The sequence below is a fragment of the Ananas comosus genome, linkage group 1, assembly GCF_001540865.1.
Source record: "Ananas comosus cultivar F153 linkage group 1, ASM154086v1, whole genome shotgun sequence".
Taxonomy (NCBI): Eukaryota; Viridiplantae; Streptophyta; class Magnoliopsida; order Poales; family Bromeliaceae; genus Ananas; species Ananas comosus.
Genome location: NC_033621.1, coordinates 9,088,954 through 9,096,079, shown reverse-complemented (window position 1 = coordinate 9,096,079; position 7,126 = coordinate 9,088,954). Strand labels below are relative to the sequence as shown.

At 40.6% G+C, this 7,126-nt stretch overlaps 1 long non-coding RNA gene across 1 annotated transcript; it reads left to right on the top strand.

Annotated features, from left to right (window-relative positions):
• Positions 166 to 4,813, top strand: LOC109709881. The gene is made up of 2 exons (XR_002216226.1): positions 166 to 1,564; positions 4,580 to 4,813. It is a non-coding gene; the product is annotated as an uncharacterized LOC109709881 (long non-coding RNA).

Below are 7,126 nucleotides of genomic sequence, written 5' to 3'. Positions count from 1 at the left end.
TAGATTGAAGGGCCTGCCCATTTTATCTATGTATGCTCTCCGTCCATATTGGGGCCCACACTAGGGTGAACACACGCCTTCCACTTCCATCTAGTCAAAATTGTGGGCTCCACACTAGCATGAAAGCATGCCTCCCTATCCTCTCAACCCATCCCGTCCCCTATCCCTCTGCTTATTGTGTCATACGCCTCCCTTCTTCGCCTCTTCTCAGGCCCTTCCCGTCTCGCCCTCTCCGCTGTTTGCAATCGCCTCTACCCCTCCTTTATTTTTCCTGCCATCGGCTCCGCCGCCTCACGGCTCCTCTGCGACATGGCCTCCTGTAACTTGCCGAAGCACTGCGGAATGTGGCCTTTGGTGCATATTGCTCAGAGGTCGCATTTCATTCTGGCGGGATGTGCGGCCTGTTCGTATGCTTAACCTTCTCCCTTCTTTTCCTTGTAAACTTCTCCTCCTTTTCAAAGATTGGAAGTTTTTTTTTTTGGCCTTTTTCTGGGTTTGGTGTTTTTGCACTCAAAGGTTAAAAAATTTGATTTTGGAAGTACACGGGTGAGTTTTGAATTGGGCAAAAAGAGAAAAGAGATTTTTTTAAAATTTTATCTTTTAAGGTTTAGATCAGTATTTTGATATTTTACACCTTCCTGATTTAATTTTTTGGATTAAAAAAGAAAAGACCTGATTTTGGAACTTTCCATGAATTTGGCATGAAGATACTTGAAAGATTCTTATTTTTCGCTTTATTTTTGGATATTTTTATTTGTTTCTTTCGATATGTGGATTACCTTTTGTAATTTGGGATTAAGGCTTTTTCTTCTCTTTAGATTTTTTTTTTCCTTTTTCATTTCTTTGGAGGAAAAATTTTCTGTCTCACTGTATTTTGAATCTCTGTTGAAACACTTGGGATCTCTTTGATTTTTATGGCTTGGAAATTTTTTGAAAATTTTTTGGGTTTTGCTTCTCTTGTGGAATTAAGTACTCAATTTGTTGACTTATTTTTTTGACTTATTTTGGTATAATTTTCTTCTCATAAAAAAGAGAGAAATTTTGATTTGATAAATACTCATATAAATTTTCCTTATCTTTTGTATATCAATACAAAATTTGAATTTTCATGTATAAGCTTCGTATGTTTTTTTCCTGCAAATTTCAAATACCAAACTAACTTGGCCACATAAATTGAATTAGACTTCATTTTAATATAAGAGTATTTTTTTTTCAAAAATCTGCAGTCCGAGATGTTAATAAAAATTTACACTTGCAGTGGTTTATGTATGTAATACATGATTTTTTCGGGATACAATGTAAAAGTCTGTAAATTCTAATTATTGCAACATATAAATGAGGAGAGAATTGTGAGCGCGATAAATCTAAAAAAAGATGTCGATAGCTTTCACCCCTTAATGTTGGAAATCTTGCAATGAGAGGAAGAGAACATCTATTCATTCCTTGTGTTGCGAGAGCTTGCATTGAATTGCTTCTTCGCACAAGCATTGAATGTATGGGAAAGCATGTCGCCGTGATTGGGCGAAGCAACATCGTGGGTCTACCAACAACTTTATTATTGCAGGTTTGTTGATCCTAGTCTAAACTAAGTACGTAGCAAGCATTTTTCGCATATATAACCCTGTTTTATGTGAAATAGCATAAATGTCCCTTTGGTATTTGTGTGTGACCATGAAAACTTTATTGTCATGCATGCCCCTGGCAGGTGCATCTGTGCAAAAACCACCTTTTCAAATATATATATAAGCTAGGTTGGAATACTATTGATAGCAAAAGGTCATTTTTGCTATCAAGTTTTTAACTCTTAGATGAAAAATTGTAGGATTAGAATGATATTAGTCCCCTTAGGGTTGAGTGGTCCCCCTAGGGTTGAGTGGTCCCCACTGGGTTATAATATCTAATCCAATGGTTAGATATGATGAAAGAAATTGATGAAAGGCAAAAAACTTGATAGCAAAAAAGACATTTTGCTATCAATAGTATTCTAGCACAACTCTTATCTATATTTCTTATATGAATCCCCAACGTAAAATGATGACGTGGCAAGCTCACATTTTTTTGAATTTACGTTTCTTCTCCATTCTAAATGCTCAACCCTTTACATCTCCACATTTAATTAAATGCATCATATTCAACCAATACGTTTCTTCTCCATTCTAAATGCTCGACCCTTCACCTCTCCATATTTAATTAAATGCATCATATCCCACCAATTAGTGAGCTTTGTAACTCCAATCCACTCCCCTCCACCATTAATCCCCCACCCCCTTTTTTTTGCATGACATGTTATTTTTCATGCAAAAAAGAACATTATCATCTAATCTCTCACCCCACACTCATCTCCTTCTCTCTATCTCATTGTGTTAACAAAGATTATCAGGATGATGAAGAAGAAGAGCATGCGAAGAACGTTGTTTCCTTCAAAAAGTGTAGCACACTGGACCTTTGCAAATTGTGAGATTCGAGTGTTTGATGTGTACTCCGAACTTTTCCACACTTGGTGGAAGGCCGTAGATGGTATTCCGGCCTAAAAGTTCGATCTCTAGAGTTTTGGCTTTGTCCTGAGAGTTTTCACTCTCGAGGACTGGTCCCTGATAGGAGAGACCGGTCTCCTCAGAGCAGTACTGCGGCAGGACTTGAGGCAACCGGTCCCTGGCTGGGAGAGACCAGTTCCCGAGCGCGTGTTTTGCGAGAAGGGTCCGAGAGACCGGTCCCTGGCATAGAGAGACCGGTTCCCGAACGTTGGTTTTGCGGAACGAACTGAGAGACCGGTCCCAGGTGTCGAGGAGACCGGTCCCTCTGCGCGAAAACAGCCCAGACCGGGCAGTGCACAGAGTGGATTTTAGAGGGACCTAAGTGGATTTTGTTACTTTTGAAGGCTTATAGAGCCTCTCCTCTCCCTCTCATCCTCATTTCCTCTCCATCACACTCACTTTAGAGAGAGAAAGAGAATGAGAAGAAGAAGGAGTTGGAGGAGAAGGAAAGGAGCTTGCTTGAAGGCCTTGGAGCATCAACCCTTCCCTCTCATTTCTCACCTTTGAGGGACTTGGAGCTTGCTTTTGAAGCTTGGTGGTGGACCAATCTTCAACCCTCGAGGATCTAGGGCTTGATTTGGAGCTTCCTAGAGGTATGTGACTAGTTCTTCTCCTCTAGATCCTAGTTTTGGAGCTTTTTGCTTGATGAAACCCTAGATTGGGATTCTAGGGTTAGATTTGCGGCTTTTTGGATTTGAGGGCTTTGAAACCTAATTGATGGGTTTAGAACCTTTATTTTAGGTTGGATTTGAAGAACTCTAACTCCCATTTGAAGCTTGGGAGAGGATTTCTTCACCTATGTGAGTTTTTCTCCACCTTAGCCTATGTTGCTTATTGATTGAGCTTAGGGTTGATCGTAAGATTTGTTTGACCCTTATTCCTACATCTTTAGGGTGCTAGGAGACAAGTCGACACCTTCGTCGGAGCTTACGAAGGATTTCGGTATCATCGGTGGGTTTGGCTTCATGAACACCGGGCAAAATGGCCCCTATATTTTCTATACTTGTCGTAAAGTATTTTTGAATGCAAATCCATACTAAATATGAATTATGTGAATTTTAGAACACTTGAAATGCATGCCTTATGTATCATGAAATTGCACTCTATATAGTAGAGCTATATGTGTAGACTACATGCATTGTGAAAGGTGGTTAGCTTGGCAAGTTGAGAACATGTCTCCTATGTTTGAAATGAGTAGAATTATGTATTCATGAACATAAATACCATGCTTGGACTCATTGAACAATAGTGTCATAAAGGGGCACTTGAAACTAGTAAATTATGAAAATGCGACATAGAGACATAGTGATAGGCCATCGGACATCGACTATTTTTCATGTTAGAGACATAACGACATAGTGATAGGCCTTTGTGACATTCGATATATTCCATGTTTTAGACATGAGGACTTGGTACTTGAGACAGATTTATACGTATGCTTGCCATTGTGCTCATTCGCACATGCTTATGAGGGTCGCTTCCTACAAGCCGGCACTCCGGAGTTGGCCATCGCGATAAGCTCGCCATGCGGGATTGGGCGCCGAAGTGGATTGCCGTAGGAAAGGCTCATTCCTAGGGTGGGGATGTTGACTACCACGGGGCCATTAGGCACGGTAAAGCCAGACAGCCTTCGGGTGGGTCTTACGCCAGACAGCCTTCGGGTGGGTCTTATCAGAGTTAAACTTTAAACAGTTAAAGTGACAAGTGGACATTGACTAGAATAGTGAACAATGACATTATTGCTATTCACATTGTGGGCATTGGGATAGTTGCATACTCATGCATTTACATATTGGTTACTCTCATGTACATACCTGTGGTTGTTGCTTTATTACTTATGCAAATCATGCTAAGTAGAGACATTATGGTTGAGCAATTTTCATCTTTACTTACCCGTTGTATTTATCGCTTTTGCTTATGCTTATACACTGACCCCCTTTTTGTAGTTTTGGGCCTAGTGGCGCATTTCACTGAAGTCAGTAATTGCCTACTGGAAACTATTATTTAATAGTTCTCACGCCCCCGTTTCTATGTTTCCTTTTTAGAGCCTTCGGCATCGGCGGAGGCACGGGATCGCGGCAAGGGTGTCGCGTAGCTAGCTCGGAGAGAGTCCGTTTTGCGATAGGTGGTTACTCCTTCTTTTGTTTGTGTTAGAGAGAGGGAAAGTTTTGGCATCATGTATAGAGAGACCACCTTGTATTCAGATTAGTACTTGTTATGGGACTCCTTTTGTATTATCTTATGTTTTACTTGTGGATTATCAGTTCTATGTTCTTCTCCACGATGTAGCACTTCGTAGTATTTTGCTCTGATACACTTAGATGCCTTCTCTTTATTGCTTTATTTACCACTTTATTTTAGACACCTTGTATGTTTTAGACGTACGGCGGGTCTGGACACGCGCCGGGCGGGCTTCCGCTGGGTCCCGGGGCGTGACAAGAAGTATCGTCCTGTAAAGTCCAGTCGCGGCCCATATAAGTGCTCGCCGGGCTGGTCTGCGTCGGAGCCTTCACTCGCCGTGAACCGCCACTGCCTCGGCTGCCTCCTCGTGCGGCTCGCGCGCGCCCACAACTAGGCCGAGGGGAGCGACGTCCTAGCCTCCTCTTTGCGGGGACGTTGCACGGGAGCTCCTTCTCAAGAATCGCAGGAACTTCTTGGTAAATCAAATTGTTTAAGAATTAGGATTTCTGTGGTTGATGTGATGGCAAGGCCGTGTCGGTTTAGATATCGCAGTTTGGTGATGCAGATGAGGTGTTTGTTCATAAGTTACAATGGAAATCCAGAAGTGACTTGGCGCGGGAAGCAACTACCAACTGAAGATTAAGAAGATGTATGAGATTTGGATGAGTAAAAGAAATGCTCCAAAAAAGTATTAGTTTTTTTAAGATTGATGTTTTTTGTTTTATTTTCATCTTATGACCATTTTTTTTTAGTAGACACTGTTGTGGGCAAAATTCCTTTCGTAGATTAAAAAGTATGATATGGAGACTAGAGCCTGAGACCCCACCAAAAATTTTATTAAGCCAGATACGTTAAGTTATTATTTATGTATTTCATATGCTTTTAGCTCTAATTTTATTTTTTTAACAATTGAATNTGGCGTGCTCACTCGTATATAGCGCATCTGGTTGAGGCCTCGCGGCTGAACATATATATATATATATATATATATATATATAGTTCCAAAATTCACGGGCAGTTGTACCCGGCATAGGTGACACGGCATGGCACGGTTGTTCTATGGCCGTGCTATGTCTGGGGCACGGCTACCGTGTCGAGTTTTGGGAGATAAGAAATTTAATCATTCATTAAAGGAGTTATTTCAAGTTTTCTACACTATCTTTCTGCATTATTTATCAATCTTATAAAACAACGATTTCTTTTATTTATAAAGTACGATAATACACAGCCGTGTGTTCTTAAAAAAACTGGCCGTGCGTAGCCGTGCTGAGCCGTGCGTGGCACGGCATGGCACGGCCGTTCAAAGGCTGTGCTGGGTTACGGTGCTGTGAATTTAAGAACTATATATATATATATATATATAGTAACCTAATTTTAATAATTGGTTAACCCTGGTGAGTTGGGATTCCCCTGGCGATAGTAGGGTTGGCATCTTAGAAACTAGGTTCCTGATTTTTTAGCCTTCGTGGTTGATGAAATACGAAGGCTATCGTATCATCGAGATGTGATATATTGGGTAGCCTACTAGGCTGATGGGATAGGCTCATTCTTAGAGTGGGAATGTTGGACTACCACGGGCAATTAGGCGGCACAAGCCGGACTACACTTGTGTGGGTCCTAAGTTGAGATTGTTTAATAGTTCTCACACCCTCTGTGTTTTGTTTGGATATCAGAGTCATCCGTACCGAGAGAGGCTGGGGATCGCGGCAAAGGAGTCGCATCTAGCTAGATAGCGGAAATCTTTGCTACTAGGTGGATTTCTCTCTTTTTTGTATAGCTAGAGAGAGAAATTCTTGTATCCGATGTATAGAGACCATCATTTTGTATCTAGTTGTATCTTGTGGATCTCTTGATGTGCCTACCTTTGAGATTCTGATAGTTATTTAGTTTATTTTTGCTTCTACTCGTTATTAGAAGTTAGATGCTATTATGCTCTGATAACCTACTAGATGTTTTCTTTTTTTGTTTAAATTATCGCATTGTTGTAGACGCCTTATATGTGTAGACATATGGCGGGTTTGGACACTCACCGGCGGGCTTCCGCTGGGCCCCGGGGCATGACAGATTATATTGGTATCAGAGTCTAGAGTTGAGTCTTAGTGGAACTAGCAAGCCTTAGGCCGGTTGGACTATAGGAAATAGGTTCGTGAGAGACGGGGTCTACTTGACTTGTAAGCGAAAATATCATGATTGAATTTTATATTAACTCTAAAATGTTGGAGTTTAATCGAAGTGTATATGTAGTGTACCGGATATTTTTTTTATATAGAAGCAAGTGTAAATAAAAATAGTGTAAGATACTATTTTATTGGACTTAAAGAAGTAAAATATAAGTCAAAAATTACTTATGCTGAAATTGGAGTGAAAACAGAAGATTTAGAATTTTCTGTATGGTACAAGGCTAATAATTT